Genomic DNA, 22662 nt, shown 5'->3' with positions numbered 1-22662 from the left:
CCCTAGAATGATTAAGAGATCATATCATTAAGCTTATTCTTCGATCAACTTTAGTTAGGAGAAAATATTGCAAGCTTTCTCATAAAGACAAAATAGAAATCAAACACATGGTTCAAGAATTATTACACTGTGGCATAACAACTTGAAATTGTTGCACATAGTTTTGTCATTGATGATACACAATGTCATTGATGTCGAAGGGGATGTCCACGACAACAAAAATATCATTCAAGAATCAAAGAAATCAATTTGAAAACCAGATCTTTTGCATCCTCTCATTAAGTGAAGTCAAAATAGGTGTGAAGTTTATTGCTTTTTTCACAAGGTTATGATGCCCTAATGTGCCTATGGATAGTATGGTTGAATAGTCCTCATCGATACCTTTCCAATAATATATCACACTTTGAAAAAATACTCAGGTATGATAAGTTATGGCTATTTTAAGATCAACATTTAGCAAAGGATCTAATTATAGGGAAAAACACACTGACACAAAATTCATTAAAGAATGTTCATCTTTTGGGAAAATCTATGGCTTGACGGTTGAGTTTACGATGGATATCATAAAAATATGCACAAATTTTAACATGACTAAAGGTCATGCATATTTCCTAAATCAGATAGATTTAACATTTGAATAAATATTTGAACAACAATACATGCATTAACTTAGACAGTGCTTAACAACCACGTTGCCCATTTCTGTCATGACATGTAGCACATCATGATTCGCTTAAGGAAATTACATGACAATAATACGACACGGCATCATGATGTGACGTAACTTGACATGTCATTAATAGATAATGTTAGCAGGTGATGTGGTGCCACCAGGGTCCACCATGTGGTAGGCACATTTGACAATTTTTGTTTTATGAAAAATTCAAATATGGGTGACACATGGTACCCCTCACAAGTTTGCACATGGCATGATGAAATCACGCTGACATCATCATGAGGGCACCCATGGAACTTAGGGCCAAGGTCACATTGATCCAAGGGCCAAAATTCATTCTTGTTAATGGTCACATGGTTAAAAATTCACATGGTCATATGGTTGGTCTATCCAGGTTTAGAGGTGTGGATACCAGCCTATGGTCAGATCCCATGAGCCATGGGACTTCCTAAATAATATAAATAAGCTCTCAGTGCCAAAGTTAAATATACGACTTGTGACAAACACTTATGTTATGATCTATATGGTAATATGATTAATTTCATGTATTGACCATGGTTTGAATCTAGTGAAGGGTATTTTTGGCTTTTGATATATGTTTGATTTTGTGGATTAACTCCATTTCAAATCTTATGGAACTATGTATTGATATATGTGATTTGTATCGATCTAGTGTTATGTGACATTATTGGCATCTCTGAATGTGTTTCTTAAAAGGAATGTAGCAAGGAGTAATGGTTACCCTGTGTATAGAGACATAACAATGATCAAATTTCACAATATGATTGGTTTCATGGATTAACACTAGATCAAATATTGTGGAGAGTGTTTCTGTTTGTTCGAGCCAACGTTTTGTGGATTTGTTGACATCTATGCACACATTTTTTTTTAAACATTGTGACGAGACAGAACGGTGATCACTTTCACAGTATGATTGATGTCGTGGATTGAATCCGAGATAGAATATTAATTAGATCCTTCCTATATGATGATTGTTTCCCATTACATATTCACATGGACATATGGTTGGTCTATCCAGGTTTACAGGTGTGGATATCAGCCCATAGTCAGATCCCATGAGCCACGAGAATTCCTAAATAATATAAATAAGCTCTCAGTGCCAAAGTGAAATATACCACTTGTGACAAACATGTTGCCCATTTATGTCATGACACATGGCACATCATGATTGGCTTAAAGAAATGACATGGAAATAAGATGACATGGCATCATGATGTGACGTAACTTGACATGTCATTGATAGATAATGTTAGCAGGTGAGGTGGTGCCACTAGGGGCCGCCATGTGGTAGGCACATTTGGCAGTTTTTGATTTATGAAAAATTCAAATATGGGTGACACATGGTACCCCTCACATGTTTCTACATGGAATGATGAAATGATGCTGACATCATCATGTGGGTGCCCATGGACCTTAGGGATAGGGTCACATTAATCGAAGGGCCAAAATTCATTCTTGCTAATGGTCACATGGTTAAAGATTTACATGGTCATATTGTTGGTCTATCCAGGTTTATAGGTGTGGATACCAGCCCATGGTCGGATTCCATGAGCCACGATACTTCCTAAATAATATAAATAAGCTCTCAGTGCCAAAGTGAAATATACTTGTGACAAACACTTATGGTATGATCTCTATGGTAATATGCTTCGTTTCATGGATTGACTATGGTTTGAATCTAGTGAAGGGTATTTTTGGTGTTTGATATATGTTTGATTTCGTGGATTAACTCCATTTCAAATCTTATGGAAGTATGTATTGATATATGTGATTTGTATTGATCTAGTGTTATGTGACATTATTGGAATCTCCGAATGTGTTTCTTAAAAGGAATGTAGCAAGGAGTAATGGTTACTCTATGTATAGAGACATAACAATGATAAAATTTCACAATATGATTGGTTTCATGGATTAACACTAGTTCAAATATTGTGGAGAGTGTTTCTGTTTGTTCGAGCCAATGTTCTATGGATTTGTTGACATCTCTGCACACAATTTTTTTTTAAACATTGTGACAAGACAGAACGGTGATCACTTTCACGGTATGATTGATGTTGTGGATTGACTCCGAGATAGAATATTAATTAGATCCTGCCTATATGATGATTAGTTCCCCATTACATATTGATAATTGACTTTCTCATGAGAAGTGACACAGGGTCGCAACCTAGGTTCTGCCTCTTGGAGTGAAATCGTTTATAATAAAAGGGGTTCGAGAGCATCATATTCCAAGGATAAATGAATAAAAAAGTTGGTGGCTGTTAGGTCCCTATACTACTAGTGTAACCCCTTATTGTTATTAGTACAACCCCATTATTATATTGTTGTGCCCATGTAGTCCCCATATTGTTATTATTGTGCCCCATAGAAGCCCACTGTTGTTATTATTGTGCCCTTACATTATTATTGTTACGTTGGCTCTGATTATATTATGACCCCTTAGACTCTTATATATAGAAAGGAGGTCTTGTCATTTGTATCATCCAAGAAATGTTCATTTGTGTAATGTAAAGGAGGTTGCCCCCACGAAGAGGCTTATTTCTAAGGCATTTATCTATCTTTTCTATCTTTTTGTGAGCTGGTTTCATAACATTTGGTATTAGAGCTTTGGATTCTAGGGTTTCGCTGCTCCAAACAGATCATTGTGGAATTTTCACTATAACTATTTCGCTACAAAGTTTCAGAAGCTAAAAAAAAAACCCATTTGAGAATAAATCGGTCTGAATCTCGGGTACAAAGTTTAGATCTTGTCTCGCTATATTTTCAGAGATATGATCTGAGGACGTTAGGGTTTTTGCAAGCTCTAGAATTTCATCTCAAACAGGTCATCATGGAATTTTTGCTATAAAGTTTTTTCTATGAAGGTTCAGACTTTGAAAGTAAAACCCACTTGAGCCGAAATCTTGGTGAAGCTCAAGCCAAAATTTCAGATTTTTCTTCGCTATATTTTCGGAGATACGGTCCAAGACATTTAGGGTTTCTGCAAGACCTCGAATTACATCCCAAACAGGTGACCTTGGAAAAATCATCATAACTCTCTCTCTGAGCATCTGATTCAAATTTCGTAAAAAGTGACAGAAATCAGACGGACTGTAGTTTGTTGGGTATCATTTTCAGAACCTAAGGTCGAAACAGTGACACGTGACACTTTGTACATGTTCGCTCTACTGAACAAGTCTATAATCAGGTCATTGTGGGAGATTTGACATAACTCTTCCTTGGAGAATCAAATCTTGATCAGACTTACATGGTTAGAAAGAGGACTCAGAGGGCTACCACAGGTCACAATTTTAGACCTTGGAGATCCGCAGTTTCAGAGATACAATAGATTCAAGATCGAGGTCCTAAAAGAAGGAAAACGAATGACTCGAATCAAGAAAATAGAAACACCTATTAATCAGAATTGGATAGATGATTTGAAGAATGCGATCGAAGCTAAGATAAATAGTTTTACCTATTCCATGGAAGCTGATATCGATGATATGAAATCATATTGGAAGAAATGCAGGGAATATTTGAAGAAATACATGGAAGGTTTGAAGGAAGGTGGGACAAAGCTGCTACAAGAAAGGCCTCCTAATGGCGAAAAGGTAGTAGAGGAAACTCATGATGAGAACAAAAGTAATGTTAATCATGATTTCATAGAATATAACATCAGATTGAATACCCAACATATTCCAAAGGTAGATATGAGGAAGTTTGATGGCAAGGATCACGTAACATGGATACTACAGATGGAGAAATATTTTGATCTACATGGTGTACCACTGTTACAAAAAGTACATATTGCATCGTTATATTTAGAACCAAATCAATTTTTATGGTATAAAGGGCTTTGTTCTCATAAAGCACTTGTCACTTGGTCAAATTTCATGGAAGAAATGATAGCACATTATGAGGATACAAAGAGTAACACCTTCTTTAGATAATTGATAAATCTAAAACAAAAGGGTTCAATGGCAGAGCACATTGAGGACTTTAAAAAATTGAATATAAGGGTAAATGATATTCCAGAGAAGCATAGGATTGAAGTCTTCATAGGGACTTTAAATGATAACATCCAACATGATGTTCGCCTTTGGGAACCTAATTCATTGGAGAAGGCATACAGGTTGGCAAGAAAAATTGAAAGAAAAATTATGGCAACAAGGAATCCTACCACTCATAACTATAAAGATAGAATTGTTGTTGCTCCTATCTATTCACCACCTACAAGGTTGACACCAAAACAATTGGAAGAAAAAAAGAAAAAATGGCTTTGTTACAATTGTGATAGAAAATACACTAAAGGTCATAAGTGTGCAGAGAAGAAATTAATTTACCTAGATGGGGAAGAGGAGCAAGAAAAGGACCAAGAAACATCGAAAGAAGAGGATATACACTGGGAACCAATCCCAAAGAAAGATGAAATGAATCTAACCATATCTTGTAATGCATTGACAAGAATTACCACTCCTCAAACTCTCAAGATAGAAGGGCATATCAAGAAGAAAAAGGTAATAGTGTTGATTAATTCGGGTAGTACCCGTAATTTTATTCATTGTAAGATATCCCAGGAATTGAATTTCTTCCTATATCCAACACCAGAGTGCCAAGAGATGGTTGCAAGTGGAGGAACCATAAATTGCTCTGGAAAGTGCCATAATATCAAGCTATCCATGGGAGAATATGTATTGAATAGCCCAATGCTTTCCATTTCAATGGGTGGTGCTGATGTTGTACTAGGAGTCCAATGGCTACAATCCTTGGGTACAATAGCTTTTAATTTTCAAGAATGTTTCATGAAATTTTCTTCGGAAGGAAAGGAAGTTGAATTAAGGGGTATCACAGGGAAACAGGGAAAGATAATCATCTCTAACGGAATGACAAGGCTTCTAAAGAAAGAACAACGAGGCGTAATTGCATAATTATGTTCGCTAGAGGTTCCCACATCGAAATCATCTATTTGTCGAGATCTCCAAAAAGTCTTGGACAATCATTCCAAGGTATTTGAGACTCTAAAGGGCCTCCCACCTATTCGTGATCATGACAATGCTATTCATTTGCTTCCAGGAAGTGTTCCTCCAAACATCATGCCTTACAGATATCCATATGCCCAAAGGAGTGAAATTGAACGTATGGTTGCAGAAATGATAGAGGTTGGTATAATTATCCAACCAAATTCAATAAACAAAGCAAGGGATGAATGGAAGAATGACAAAGCAGGGTGGGAACTTATTCAAAAGTTTCAGAAGATCCCAGTTCAAACAATATTTCTAGAAGTTGACGAGGAAGGAATAATCATATTGGAACCTGAAGCAGTCATAGAAACAAAAACCCGACAACTACGAAATTGATCAATTTCAAAGTATCTCATCAAGTCGAAGAACTTATCCGCTGAAGATTCCACATGGGAGGACAAGAATTTTATACAAAAGCATCAAGAACTACTCAAGCGTTGAGGACAACACTCTTTTAAGGAGAGGGGCATGTTAGGTCCCTATACTACTAGTGTAACCCCTTACTGTTATTAGTACAACCCCCTTATTATATTCTTGTGCCCATGTAGTCCCCATATTGTTATTATTGTGCCCCATAGAAGCCCACTATTGTTATTATTGTACCCTTACATTATTATTGTTATGTCGGCTTTGATTATATTATGACCCCTTAGACTCCTATATATAGGAAGGAGGTCTTGTCATTTGTATCATCCAAGAATTGTTCATTTGTGTAATGTAAAGGAGGTTGCCCCCTCGAAGAGGCTTATTTCTAAGGCGTTTATCTATCTTTTCTATCTTTTTGTGAGCTGGTTTCATAACAGTGGCAGACTTATATTGGGAGGCTGAGGTAAGAGGTTCGAATTTGGCCCCACGAGGTGAGAAGAAATATTTATTATTTTATTTTTTGTTGGAAAACCACATTTTGTTGCATAGTTAGGAGGTCAAGAAGGGCCTTTTTGTATAATCATTGATGGAAAATGACCATTTTGTATAATGCACCCTAAAAGAGTCATTTTGTCTGACAAATAATTTTTTTGTTATATTTTAAATGGTTTTTGCGGTTTCTTGGCTCATTTCAAAGCCAAATTGGAACAAAAGAAGCATGATGAACAAGGTTCATGGCTGAACACTTTTGAAGGCATGAAAAACCTTGATGTCGTATTTTTGTTTATCAGAATCATTGTTATGTGTTTTGGGAGGTTATGAGTAGGTTGTAGTTGGTTTTGGGTATATGGAAAGAACATGTTACAAGAAGAGTTTTATATGACCACATTGTTTAATAGGTTGGAGAAAATTATAGACAGGGTATGATAGGGCATTAACAATAGTATAACAGTAGCAGTGTGATTGTTTGAAAACTTATATTAATTAAAGAGTAGGTGGATACAACTCGAAATATTTTGAAAAGTGGTTCACATACAGTTGAATAAGGAGGCGGGTGCCTCCACTAAGTTTGGTGCCTCAATCAGGTTGAAGCCTAGAGCAAGTCAAAGCTTGCTGATCGCTAAAGTTGGTGCCTCAATTAGGTTGTAACATACAATGAATTTTTTCTTGCACATTTTCGAGGTTGGTGCCTCAATCATGTTGTAGCCTACCACAAGTAGCATCTTGCATATCTTTGGGGTGGGTGCCTCCAACAGGTTAGTTCCTATGAAAATTTATGTATTGAATTAAAGAAGAAGAAGAAGAAGTTGTGGTTTTCTATTGTAAGGATTTCCACATAAAAACTTGTGTTATCTTGTGTTGATGTGATGGATTCTTGATGTATTGATGGTGTCTTGATACATTGTTATATTTATTGATATGCTACAAATAATTATGATACATTTCTACATAATTGTTTATTGATAAAAGTTATTAAAATTATAATATTTCTGCCACACTTATTCACCCCCCCACCCCCCCACCCCCTCAATGTGATCTTTGGTCTAACAAGTGGAATAATAGTAGGTTTCCTTCTAGAACAATTAACCATTGGAAGGTTGATTTCAACAAAATATGGCCATGATCCGAGAAATAAGAAATTCTTCATTGTTTGATGGATCACACTATGTTTTTTGGAATATAAGGATGGAGACCTATCTCATCTCCTTGTGAGTTGATATTTGGGCAATAGTAGATTTTGATTATAAAGTTCCTAATTCTATTATGATAGATGTAGCTAATAAGGAACTCTATACATCCATTTCACAAGCTAAGCATGTTATTCTAAGTGGTTTATCAAATTCATAATTTTTCAAAGTAATGCAATGTAGGTCAACTCATGAAGTATGGAATAAGCTCAAAACGTATTATGAAGGGGATATAAAGGTAAGGGAAGCAAGGCTACAATCTCTCAGGGCCTAATTTGAAAGTTTAAAGATGGAAGAAGATGAGTATATTGCTTCATATTTTCTTTGAGAAGACACCATTGTCAAATCAATTGTAGGTATTGGTGAAGAAACCCCAAATGGTGCCTTTGTTTATGTATTCCAATCTAAGTAAATTCATCTTTTTTTGAATTTTATCCTTGGATCATATAATATTGATTTCAAACTTGAGGTATATAATTTATCCCTAATGTCCACTATGAGACCTTAACATTTGGACATGCATCCTTCAAAAGGAATGCTACTTGATAGACTTTTCACTTGAAAGCTATACTTTCATAATCCAGTTCTTGTCTTTAATAATACTAATACTAATAATTATAATAATAATAATTCCACTTTAGAATTTCCTTATCTAAATTGACATGGACTCAAGTTAATCGTTTCATAGATTTGGGCAAATGTAAGGATTCCCTTTTGGGCCTAGTAAATGCCATCATTTAAGACATTATCCAATGGTATTTTCAACTATGTCTTGCACCTTAAAATGCTAGATGAAGAGGGATATATTTGACAATGACACTCACATAGAGGTGGAAATGACAAGTACGATACTAGTTTGAAATCCTAAAACCATGATTGGATAATAAACCAACTAATTCCCAAACTATGATCACTCTTCCAAAATATTTGAGTGATTTTTGCAATGCTAAAAATGCACAATAAACATTATTATGAATAGCATATGCCTAAAGTAAGGGAAGGGAACATTTAAGAGAACATAGAGTGGAAGTGTTGAAAAGGGAAATTAGATCGATAACGGGATTTTTGGATAATGTATCATGACTCTGTTATCACTCACCTTCATTTTTCTTCCTAGTTATGCTCCATAAATTCTTCAAGTTCCAATTTTTCCATGCATGTAGCCTTCCTTTTATGGTTACTTGACTCATTTTACTAAATTTTGTTGAAATATTATGAAGTTATTCATGTGTCACTAATGTCCTTTTTCCTCTAGTTGGTCAAATTAGAGGAGGAAGAGACACTATGAGTGAATTTTGGGGGATCCTTAGACATAGAAAATCATTAAGTGACATACCAAATATTGAACTCATCCATTTGTTAACAAAATAAAAGAAAGAGTATAAATACCTATAGGTGTCTTAATAAGTTGTAATGGACACAAAACAAATTCATTGCCAATGATAGGGTTTACTTCCCATAATGGCTCCTCGTGTTGAGCTTCATTGACAACAAAACTATTTTGCAACATTGATCTATAAGGCAAGATGTTGTGCCAAAAAAACCTCATAACAAACTCATAAATCACCTCCATTAGTGAATTTACCTAGAAAAAGTTGCAAAAGTTGGTATAGTGAAACATAGACCAAGAATAGTTTTTCGTTTTGAAATAGAATTCCATTAAAAATTTAAGACACTCACTGGTAGAAGGAATCACGAGACATGTGGCTATACTCTAACAACAAACATGAAGGATTTATTTTAAGAAATGCTTAGTTAAAATCAACACACATAACATTCTCTAAATAAAAAAATTTCAAACAAAAGTTTGATGGTTACTTACCAATTACCACTAACAAAAATTCCATAATAGGGATGGGAAACAAAATATTACAATACACCATACGGTGAATTTAGAGAGAGTTTTTATTTTTAACAAAATCAAGAAACTAAAGTCTCAAATTAAAATCGAATAAATAAAATTTAAAAAATGTGAATGTGTATTTTACAAAATTTAATAGAGAAATAACAATACCCCAATACAATTTGACATAAAATTAATTGTATAATTAGATTTTAACTTTAAACATAATCATTTCTAATGTGGCATGTCAATGATTGTAGTTTTTCATTACTATTGGATTCTACATACATTTAACCTAGAAAGTGATAACAAGCTCGCTAAGAGAAATTCTAATGTAAGGGAATTATAGTTCAATGGGGTTTGAACCACAAAATCTTTTCCTAAAATGTGCAATATATCTTGCTAAAAAATTAAGGCTAATGGTGACCTTATTAGATGTATAAACATATACAGTATTAAAGATGGATGGAGTTTATGTACATACATACATTGTGTTGTGTGCGTACAAACATACATAAGATGAACAATTTTATAATGGTGGAATTAACACACACATACGGTGAAAGATTTTATAATGGTGAAATCAATGGTTATTGCATGTTGGTGAAATTGGGAGGAATCAAAGATAACATTTGGACCTACATCAAAACCATAGATGGAATTATACGAAATTTGAAGCACAACTATAACATATTGAAAAGGAAATTTGTGAGGTTGTAGAGGTGTTGGATTTTGTCTATGTTCTACATTAGTTGGACCTAATATCCCTAAATTGAATCAATAACCCAAAATATTTGTGCTAGATAGGTTCGTGGTGGTTGAACTAGCCACCATTTGTGGTAGAATGCTTATTGCTTGGTTGCAGGTTGTTCATTGTTGCTGGTAGTGTTTGAGTACATAAACGCTTGTTGATTGTTGACAAAAAATTTATGCGAGCTTTGCCACTCATTTCCTTCTTTGTTGACATGCCATTGTCGACATGCTCTTCCAATACCATTCTTATCTCCCACATCAGAGAGTTAAATGAGTATGGAGGACCAAATTGAACTAGTTTGATTATCAATCTCTTCCTAAATTTCATCACCCTTTATGATTTAGGTCTCCAAAAGAACACATTATTGCACAAAAATAGTATGTTATACATGTTTCATATTCCAAAGGACTTGTGACATGGAAGAAGTAAACCCTAGGGTTTTGATTTATCTGTTTATGCTTGGTACATCTGAATAGTGGCAACATATTTATGACAATTAGTTGAATATAGGGAACTAAATCACAAGCATTATTTAGAGGTAAGTTTGAGTTCTTACAATTGAGCATATGTCAATTTCAAGTGGATTTGTTAACAAAATGAGTCTGACAGTCTTCAAAAAGCATGTTGTCATATTAAGTGTGATAAGAATGTAGGCCATGGATGGATGGTAGTTTCGTCACTATAAGCATAATCATGTAACAAAGATATAATTTCTATGATACATGTAGGTAATCATGACACATGTATAAATGAAGCAACATGAGGATCAAATGAGCAAGTCTCAATTGCATTGAACTTCATTGTAAACACCATATTATTGACACCGTGATGGGAAGTATAATACTTCTTACACAACTTTTTTCACATATATGAAAAGGTATGCATAAGGACTAAACAAAAGAAAGTTTTCATTCTTTCCTATATAATGGACAAAAATTTCACTATATTTGGGTGGACTGAGTTATGTGTTCATGTATTATAGAACATGAGATTGATAAGTGGAGGAAATGGGCATACAATGCTTAGTTTCCAAAAAAGAATGAGGCATTTGATTTCAATATTAATTATTCCTATGTTTAATCAATTCAAAGAAGCATTTGGGATTCTCTCATTATAGCTATCACCTCCCCCTATTGCTTATTGGTTTTCTTTGCACATCCTCTTCCCTCTCAAATCTATTATAATAATAACATGCATCCCCTTCCATATCAATTGTCGTTTGAACTAAAAAACACATCCTCCTCCCTCTAAAATATAGTTTGAATGACAACACATACCTTTATCCATGTGCCTAGAGTTTGAACACAATCCTCAATAGATCCTTGTATTGCAAATCCGTAGTGACTATGCAATCATACAGATGACAAAGTTGGAATGGAGCCCCGGTTAACATCAAGGATATCCTCTCCATGGTGTGCCCCATTGTCACTAAGGATAAACTATATTATCCTTGTTGATAATAAATAATCAAATATATCATATTTAATATTTAGAAATAATTTATATTGCCTTAAATGTTTATACTCTTATTCAATTTTCATTCTTTTCTAGTTATTAGTGAACATGTTTTGATGTTGCTTTAGAGAATTTGTGACACTAGGAGGTCTTCGATTCAAGTCCAAATGTTTCCCATTCTGGATACTTATGCTAGCTCGAGGTTTAATTCAACAAGTTGGTCATTTCCTTGTACAACAAGAGGACCCCATATTCACTAAAAGGTATGACCACCCAAGTTCTTATCAATAGGTCATAATGCTAAGAAAGAGAATTATAGACCAATATGCAAAAGAAGGTTGAACCTCTAATTGAAAAAAATGAGAATGGAAATCATAGGGGCATCATGGTATTAATTACATCTCTTATTAATTACATAGATACATGTATTAAATGAATGTAAGTGGTCTTAATCTTCCAATAAATAAAACCACTATGACAATGATGCTACATCACTAGGGAGAATAATCGCTATTCTCACTAGGAGAGGTAAGATTTCATATGAGTGTTGTGCTTCTTGTATTTTCCCTAATTTCTACAACACAATAGCTGGCAAGACAAAAGGAAGGTTTAAGACTATCACCTATATTAAAGAATCACTATACAAAGCATACCTTTTGCTATCATAACTTTCATGACTTGAATTTGAGATTATCACATTTATTAATTAATTATTATACATAATGTACCTTTTGTTTCATAGTTTACATGCCTTCTAGTGGTATAGAAATAATGCTTCAAAGATTATTATGTTGTAATTATTTTGAAGGTTGTATAATTCCTATGAATGTTGTATAACATAGATTTAAGAGTAGAGTACCTAGAGATAAACATCAAGCACTTCCATTGCAATTGTCACATGTTATCTCCATGACTAACCCACCTTCATGGAATGACATGTATTTCACTATATTTATATCTAGAGAACCCCAAGCACGCTCCCTCTCTTGTTTGCTTGGAGGATCTCTCCAGTTGAATCAACCAATCATTACCTCATTGGGAACTCCAAATTTAATTATTAAAGCATCACCATTTTTTTCCACTTGCAACTAATGATCATTCAATTCAAAGGGGTTTTCTCATCGAGGAAGTAGACATTGAAACCAACTCTCTATTTGGTGAGCAATAGTGCACATTATTAACTAACCAAAAATGAAGACCTTTTCTCATTCAATGAAATATTACTAGTTGCAACTAGTTTTTGAGCAACCTAGATAGACAATGCCATACTTGACATACAAATTCTCCTTGGTAATTTTCTTTTCCACTTCTTTCCCCTTGCACAAGCTATGTCTTGTTCACTATGTTGATGTGTCATGCCTAGGTTATCCATCAAGTTTTGAAGGAATAACTAGAAGCAAACCATCAATGATGAATGTAGCCATCAAAGATAGGGGCCTCTTCAACACTACCTTTCTACTTGAATTTGAATCATTAACATGCCACACCCATTAGAATCACAAGACATTGAAAATGAGAAGAGGGTGAATAAAGGAGATTGCTCGTTGAAAATAAGTATGGGCATAGTGTCAGGCAAGCAATTGGAGGTCACAAATCTTGGAATTAGCTATTTAGGAAATTCTTATACGTGAGCTAATGTCAATTCAACTCAAAAGCTAATACAAAAAACAATATCAAAACCTAGAAGAAGTATTATCAAAGCACGAGAAATAGAGAGATACTAGTCACATTATCCTTCGAGATAAAAGTTGCATTGTTCTTTTGAGAGACCAATTTTTGTATAACTTTCTTGAGATTTATAACATTGTAATTTTAAACTCATAAAGTTGGATGGAACCTAGATCAATGACATTTCATAGTAGTAGCAGATGTGCCACTCAATGATGACATTTATAATGGCACAAAGAGGACATGTTGCGTTATGCTATTTTCAAGGGCTTATTACAAGAGTACAACTACAAGTAATGCTATGTTAGAAAGAACCTCATTTCTTGTACTTTTTCCTCCATCAATAATATTCAAGAAAGAAACTTATTCATTTTCCTTACCCTTAGATGCGAGTGAAAAGTATGATTTTGGTTCAACTCTTCACTGGAGCTCTGTGCTTGCTTTGGTCTCTCTAATTCGCTGAAGATGCTTAAATAAATGATGCCTTCCATGGGACATGAATCACAAGTGTAAGTCTAAGGGGAAATGAAAAAGGCTCTATGTGCTTCATAGATTTTGGTTAGTAAATAATTTCATTAGGAATTTGTTCAAACCACTTAGTTGACATAAATCTATTTGATTGACTTAATGCAATAGACTAGTGGGAAATCTAATGTGCTATGTTGTTTCTCACATGTGTAATATTATTAGCCAATTTGCTTGCTTTAATTTGTAGTGAGTAGAAATAAATAGAAAAAGAAATGACAAGCTCCTCGTATTCATTATAATAACTATACAGATAACTTTTAGGTTGTCTACATGGACTTATGATTATGCAACTCTCTTAATATTATGAGAAATGACAATTATGATATATCATTTTTTAATATTAGTAAGCTAATAAACATGTCACCATGAATTCAGACATCATTATGAAGATAAGATAAGTTCTTCAAGCTCCTAGTCATTCCAAAAGGCAAAACATGCTAGTCATAAGTTGTCAAAACATCTCAAACATAAACCTTCCTTACTATTAAAAAATATAGTAAATTAATATGTTATAATGGTGTGCCACATGGTTACATTGAAGCTCATGTGAAAGAATTAAGAGTGGATACTATAGATTTCGAACATTAACACAATATAATCTTCATAGCATGTGAACACCTTAGAATGACCAATAAATAAGAGATGTGAGTCATTATCCGAGATGTCAGTCATGTTCACATGGTGAGCTTTTGAAGAACGGTCGTATGATAGAGACCTTAGGTAACGTCTCTTTCTCATATATCATTTCCAAAACCCCTGTAATGCATTTTCATTTAATAAATTAAAATTTTATTTGTGTCCCTTTGTCTTTGTCTATGTCAACATTATCTCTTAACTTAAAATTTATTTTCTTAGCGACCATTCGTGCTACACAACGTTTAGTCCACCCTTCTAGATCTTCTCACCTACTTTAACAAATTCGAGAAGAGATACTAGTTTCAATTCCATAGGTATCTTTATATTTAAGTTACTCATGAACCCATGATTGTGTTTTATTCTCTTCTCCATTCTCATGAAACTTTGGACTAAGTAATTAAGTCACACTTTTTATGACAAAGGGGATATTTGATTTTATAATAACAATTTTATTTTAGAAGTCTTACTGAAAATTTGAAACAAATAAATATCATAAAGCTCACACGTTTAAACCTCAACATTTGAGCATTCCAGTGATAATTGACAACAATTCCTAATATGGTAAACTCAATATATCTGTCCATATTTGTCCTTCATCATTGATGGGATAAAATGGCAAATAACAAGAAAATGTATACCATGACTATGATAATGAGGACTATTTCTAAATAAGATTATGCTCCTCGAGAAGACAATCCTTTTTGTCAATTACATATCTACCTCTCAATATTACAATCAATAATTAGTTCTTAACATTGTTTTTTTTTTTTTAATATCCTACTCTAATTATAATATATGGTTTCTCTCTTTAAATATCCTACTCAAATTATATTTATAGATATGGTTATGAATTTTATTCCAATGGTAAGTGCTTTAATGGTAAGTGTGAACATGATTATCATGATATGATTTTATTTGATTAGTGGATGAAGTTCTAATTTGGAATTTTTATATTAAACAAAAATAATCACTCACTCTTGTATTTTTTTTTGGTATATTTATGATTGAAGTAATACAATTTTTTCCTCAACCCATTGTTTGTGGAGTTAAATATAGCAATTACATATTTTTTTTTCCATGTAATCAAGCATCTCACCGTCCATTTTTTGGGTAAGGTTAAGATATTCTTTAGGGTTCAAGGTCATTCAACAACTAGATTGAAGCCATTACAACAATATACTCAATATGTCACTTGTAGGAATTGAACTTGTGAGGGGAGGATAACAATCATTCCTCCCAACCACTCGAGATAAACCTAATTTATAACAATCACGTATGGTACCACCACCCCTCTCTATATGTGATGTTGAATCTATTTGCATTTATGTGGAGTACGTTGATGAGGGAAATGATTTGAAATGTTTTGGGGATATATCTAAAGGTTGAAATCAACCAAGCCTAGAAGGGCATTGTCACATGTGCTTCCCTTTGAGTTGAACTTAAATTTTAGTCAAGGTTTGCCAATTCAACTGTTTTGGAGTGAAACAATTATCATTGTCTCTAGGGTGTAGATTATCAAAATATGAATTTTGGATGCTAGGTAGGTCAATATATTGATCATTTGAAGGATGCGTATACCGAGGATAATACTTACCATAGAAAAAGTGGAAAACCATCTAACCTAAGCATTGGAATATGAGTCATGTAGCTCCTCCCAAACAACAACTACTCACTCTAAGTTTAGGGCATCAACAATGAACTCGATCCTACCCTCTGAGGTAGATGTTGATCACTAGTGTTTGGTTTTACAAACTAAACTAAACTAAACTCTAGTATGTAGGTTCTTCATACATAATATAACTCCTCAAGGGGGTTGAATCTACCACCTGATTTGAATAACTCTAATTTAAAAGGAATTGTGACATCCATTTCTGATGGGGAAGACATTTGTCAATTAGTTTCACTGCAACATTCACTTGGGAAACATTGGTTAATTGAGTAAAAATATGTTTAAATGAAAAAGGAGAAATAATGGATAATATCAATGTACAAGAGATCTTCCAAGGAGATACAAAGTTTGTTCACAATTGTATAGACAATGTTCCATCATCAACTCCACTTAAGTGTCTAGCTCTTAATATTCTTCATTAAATTTTTAGATTGAGTCCTAAGAGTCAAGTATTGAATACGAGACCCAATGTTGAAATTTTACATTCAATTTAGACATATTTGACCATTTTGAACATTTATATGGGTGGTTTTGGAAAGAAAACCATCACTGTTGACATGAAGTAAAACTATCCAACTTGTAAACTTCATAAATTATACAAAAACCAATCCATCATTTAGGTGCCTAATTAATATACTATTATTTTCCATTTTATATCATTGGTCATGTGAAGAGTTATGACTCTTACACCCTACTTATATATGTATGTATGCATGGTCATGCATCAATATAGCATGACTTGGATTAATGTAGGATGGTCATGCATCAATGTAGGTTTCCTTCAATTTGGTATTGGATCTTTTCATACATCCTTTCATATGTCCATGCTACCATGAAGCATACATGCAACCATGACAATGAATTCTATGGAAGATGTACCCTATGCATGTTCATGCCTCCCCTAGCCATCATTCAGATCACCAAATGAACCTTCAATCTTGATTGAATTTACATTGGGGTATTGACTAAACCAAACCATCAAGAGAGGCCACAAAGGGGTCTTAATTGTAGTTTACAAATTATAAAAGCATGGACATAACCGATGGCCCATCCACCCATATGATTTTGGGCCATTAACGATTCAAAATTAGGTGATTTAGTAAATCCTTACATAATGAGGAGAAGAAAAAAGCTCAAGGACCCCAATACCATATAACATCCGAACTTAGAATTAAGAGGTGAAATTAAAAATATTAAGGCCAAAGGTGACTCCAAAATTGAAACTAGTAATTTGAGTGCAATGCAAGTAATCAATTAAAAACTTGGCACTCTTATGGATGAGAGTGTAAATCACAAACTTCTCAAGGTTGAGGTTGAAGCATTGAAAAACATAGTAGAGGAAATAGTAGTACAAATTCCCCCACATGTTTTCTTAGCCACACTATTCATCTAACAATGGTTCATTTAATAGTTTTATGCATAATATAAAATTTTATATACCTAAATTTGATTGTCAGTATTATTGGGAAAACACAAGATGGATTAATATAATCAAATGTTTTTTCAGGATATATTAGATACATAATGAGGAAGAGGAAATTAACCTTTTTCCTATGCATATGGAGATACCATCTTGTGATTATTTCTCATGATGGAGCTCAAAATCCGATTGATTAGAAAGACACTGGGATACCTTTTTTCTCAAAATATTTCAGGACATTGATGAGAAGGAAGTTTTTTCCAAACTCACCTAATTGCAACAATCAGACACAATGGACCAACATTTTCATGATTTGAATGCATTGGCTGCTTGTGTCAAAGACCTATCTAATGAAAATTTACTTCAAATTGTAATATCAAAGTTGAAAGAGAATATAAAGGAAAAAATCAAAGTACTAGATATCAATGATGTAAACTAAATGTTGCAAAAATCCAAACTCACTCAAAATAAACATATGTCCTATTAATGGCCTTCTTGTCCCAAATTTGAAAATTCAATTCTAAAATATATTCCTCGTCATAAAAGGATTTCACCATCAAATACAAGGAAGGATAAGAGTTGGTGTTTTAATGTAACACACCCAATTAGAGTCCATGCCATAAAAGCAAGGACAAAATGTTTTATCTATGCGAAAAAGAAATAGCAACAATGACAAAGAAGATGAAACATGTGATACTTACATTTCACATAGAAATTGACAATAAGTGATTTAGTAATCAAATTACCACTCCCACACTCTCTATTGCTACAATAATGGGTATATATCAATGCTAGACTCTAAAGTTTTTTGATATAATAAAATGGCCAAAGTAACAATGCTTATAGATAGTGGTCATTAGCATAGTTTTATCAATATAAGAATAGTGAAACAATTTAATTTGTTTGTCTTCCCTACCTTCAACATTCAAATCATAATTCCAGGGGACATAACTACCTCTTATGATGGGAAATGCCATAAGATAGAATTGACTATCAATGAATACCAATTAAGACATTTAATGTATTCAATGATTATTGGGGGGTAGCTGTTGTCTTAGGAGTCCAATGATTGGCGACTATTGGTATGATGGAGTTAGATTTACAAAAAGAAAAACAATATTTTATGAAACTAGCAAAAAAATACAAATTTCATAGAATCAATAGCCCATCCACCAAAATAGTCTCATCCAACAAAATGAAGAAAATTATTAAGAAAGGAACGCAAGCCTATGTTTTACATTGTTATTCAATGGAAGGAGCACCTGATGAAACATGGTCCCCAAAAGGGCTTGGTAAGATAATTAAGGAAATATAATACAATTTTTTAAGATTTACCTTAAGATCTCCCACTAGATTTATTAAGAGATATATCATTAAGATTATTCTTGGATCAACTTTAGTTAGGAGAAAATATTGCAAGAATTCTCATAAAGACAAAATAGAAATCAAACACATGGTTCAAGAATTATTAGACTGTGGCATAAAAACTTGAAATTATTGCATATAGTTTGTCATTGATGATAAGAAATGTCATTGATGTCAAAGGGGATGTCCGAGAAAACAAAAATGTCATTTATGAATCAAATAAATCAATATGAAAACTAGATCTTTTGCATCCTCTCATTAAGTGAAGTCAAAATAGGTGTGAAGTTTTTTGTTTTTGTTGTTTTTTTTTTCACAAGGTTATGATGCCCTAATGTGCCTATGGATTGTATGGTTGAATATTCCTCATCGAGACCTTTCCAATAGTATATCACACTTTGAAAAACTCCTCTTGTATGAGAAGTTATGGCCATTTTAACTCAACATTTAGCGAAGGATCTAAATTATAGGGGAAAACACACTGACACAAAATTCATTAAAGAATGTTCATCTTTTGGGAAAATATATGGCTTGGTGGTTGAGTTTACGATGGATATCATAAAAATATGCACAAATTTTAACATGACTAAAGGTCATGCATCTTTCCCAAATCAGATAGATTTAACGTTTGAATAAATTTTTGAACAATAATAGATGCATTAACTTACACAACACTTCACAACCACGTTTCCCATTTCTGTCATGACACATAGCACATCATGATTAGCTTAAGGAAATGACATGTCAATAAGATGACATGGCATCATGATGTGACGTAACTTGACATGTCATTGATAGATGATGTTAGCAGGTGATGTGGTGCCACTAGGGGCTGCCATGGGGTAGGCACATTTGGTAGTTTTTGATTTTTAAAAAAATCAAATATGGGTGACACATGCTACCCCTCATAGGTTTCCACATGGCATGATGAAATCATGATGACATCATCATGTGGGAACCCATGGACCTTAAGTCCAGGGTCACATTGATCCAAGGGCCAAAATTCATTCTTGCTAATGGTCACATGGTTAACGATTCACATGGTCATATGGTTTGTCTATCCAGGTTTACAGGTGTGGATACCAGCCCATGGTCAGATCCCATGAGCCATGGGACTTCCAAAATAATAGAAATAAGTTCTCAGTGCCAAAGTGAAATATACCACTTGTGACAAACACTTATGGTCTGATCTCTATGGTAATAAGATTGGTTTCTTGGATTGACTATGGTTTGAATCTAGCGAAGGGTATTTTTGGTGTTTGATATATGTTTGATTTCGTGGATTAACTCCATTTCAAATCTTATGGAAGTATGTATTGATATATGTGATTTGTATGTTCGATCTAGTGTTATGTGGCATTATTGGAATATCAAAGTGTGTTTCTTAAAAGGAATGTAGCAAGGAGTAATGGTTACTCCATGTATAGAGATAGAACAATGATAAAATTTCACAATATGATTGGCTTCATGGATTAAAAATAGTTCAAATCTTGTGGAGAGTGTTTCTGTTTGTTCGAGTCAGTGTTCTTTGGATTTCTTGACATCTTAGAACACAATTTTTTTTTAAACATTGTGACAAGACATAATGGTGATCACTTTCACGATATGAATGATGTCATGGATTGACTTCGAGATAGAATATTAATTAGCTCTTTCCTAGATGATGATTGGTTCCCCATTACATATTGATAATTGACTTTCCCATGAGAAGTTACATAGGGTCGGAAACTAGGCTTTGCCTCTTGGAGTGAAATTGTTTACAATAAAAGGGGTCTGAGAGCATCATATTCCAAGGAAAAATGAATAACATAGTTGGCGACAGACTTAGATTGGGAGGTTGAGGTCATAGGTTCGAGTTTGGCCCCATAAGGTGAGAAGAAATATTTATTATTTTATTTTTTGTTGGAAAAGCACATTTTGTTGCATAGTTAGGAGGTTGAGAAGGGCCTTTTTGTATAATCATTAAAAGAAAATGACCATTTTGTATAATGCACCCTAAAAGAGTCATTTTGTCTAACAAGTAATTTTTTTTTTAAATGGTTTTTAGGGTTTATTGGTTCATTTCAAAGCCAAATTGGATTCCAGAAGAAGCATGATGAACAAGGTTCATGGTTGAACACTTTTGAAGGCATGAAAACCTTGATGTTGTATTTTTTTTATTAGAATCATTTTTATGTGTTTTGGGAGGTTATGAGTAGGTTGTAGTTGGTTTTGGATATATGGAAAGAACATGTTACAAGAAGAGTTTTATATGATCAGATTGGTTAACAGGTTGGAGCAAAGTATAGACATGGTATGATAGGGCATTGATAATAGTATGACAATAACAGTATGATTGTTTGAAAACTTATATTAATTAAAGAGTAGATGGATACAACTTGAAATATTTTGAAAAGTGCTTCACATAGAGTTGAAGAAGGAGGTGGATGTCTCCACTAAGGTTGGTGCCTCAATCAGGTTGAAGCCTAGAGAAAATCGAATCTTGATCATCACTAAAGTTGGTGTCTCAATTAGGTTGTAGCCTACAGTGAATTGTTGCTTGCACATTTTCGAGGTTGGTGCCTCAATCATGTTGTAGCCTACCACAAGTAGCATCTTGCATATCTTGGGGGTGGGTGCCTCCAACAGGTTAGTTCCTATAAAAAGTTATGTAATAAGAATGGTGTCTTGATACATTGTTCTATTTATTGATATGCTGCAAATATTTATGATACTTTGCTACATAATTGTTTACTGATAAAATTTATTAAAATTATAAGATTTCTGCCACTTTTATTCACCCCCCCTCAATGTGATCTTTGGTCTAACAAGTGGAATTAGAGTAGCTTTCCTTCTAGAATAATTAACTACTGGAAGGTTGATTTCAAGAAAAGATGGCCATGATCATAGAAACATGAAATTATTCTTTGTTTGATGTATCACACTATATTTTTTGGAATATAAGGATGGATATCTATCTCATCTCCTTGGGAGTTGATATTTGGGCAATTGTAGAGTCTGATTAAAAATTTCCCAATTCTATTATGATAGATGCAGCTGATGAGGAACAATATATATTCAATGCACAAGCTAAGCATGTTATTCTAAGTGGTTAATAAAATTCATAATTTTTCAAAGTAATGCAATGTAAGTCAGCTCATGAGTTATGGAATAAGCTCAAAACTTATTATGAAGGGGACATAAAGGTAAGGGAAGCAATGCTACAATCTCTCAGGGCTCAATTTGAAAGTTCGAAGATGGAATACGATGAGTATATTGCTTCATATTTTCTTTGAGAAGGAAACATTGTCAAATCCATTGCAGGTATTGGTGAAGAAGTCACAAATGGTGCCTTCGTTCGAAAGGTAATGATATCTCTTCCATCCAGATTCAATCCCAAAGTATCATCCCTTGAAGAATTGAAAAATGTAGACAAAATGAATATGGGTATGCTTCATGGAACACTCTCAACATATGAGCTAAGAATAAAGGAGGAAAAAGAAGGGATCAAAGAAGTAGCATTCCAAGCAGCCAAAGAAGAGAAAATACATGGAAATCAAGCAAAATCTAACTTCAATGAAGAAGAAGCCAAGTTTG

Source organism: Pinus tabuliformis, chromosome 6, assembly GCF_031772625.1.
Source record: "Pinus tabuliformis cultivar Carrire ecotype Pingquan chromosome 6, CPIR1, whole genome shotgun sequence".
NCBI lineage: Eukaryota > Viridiplantae > Streptophyta > Pinopsida > Pinales > Pinaceae > Pinus > Pinus tabuliformis.
This window is presented reverse-complemented; position numbering follows the sequence as displayed.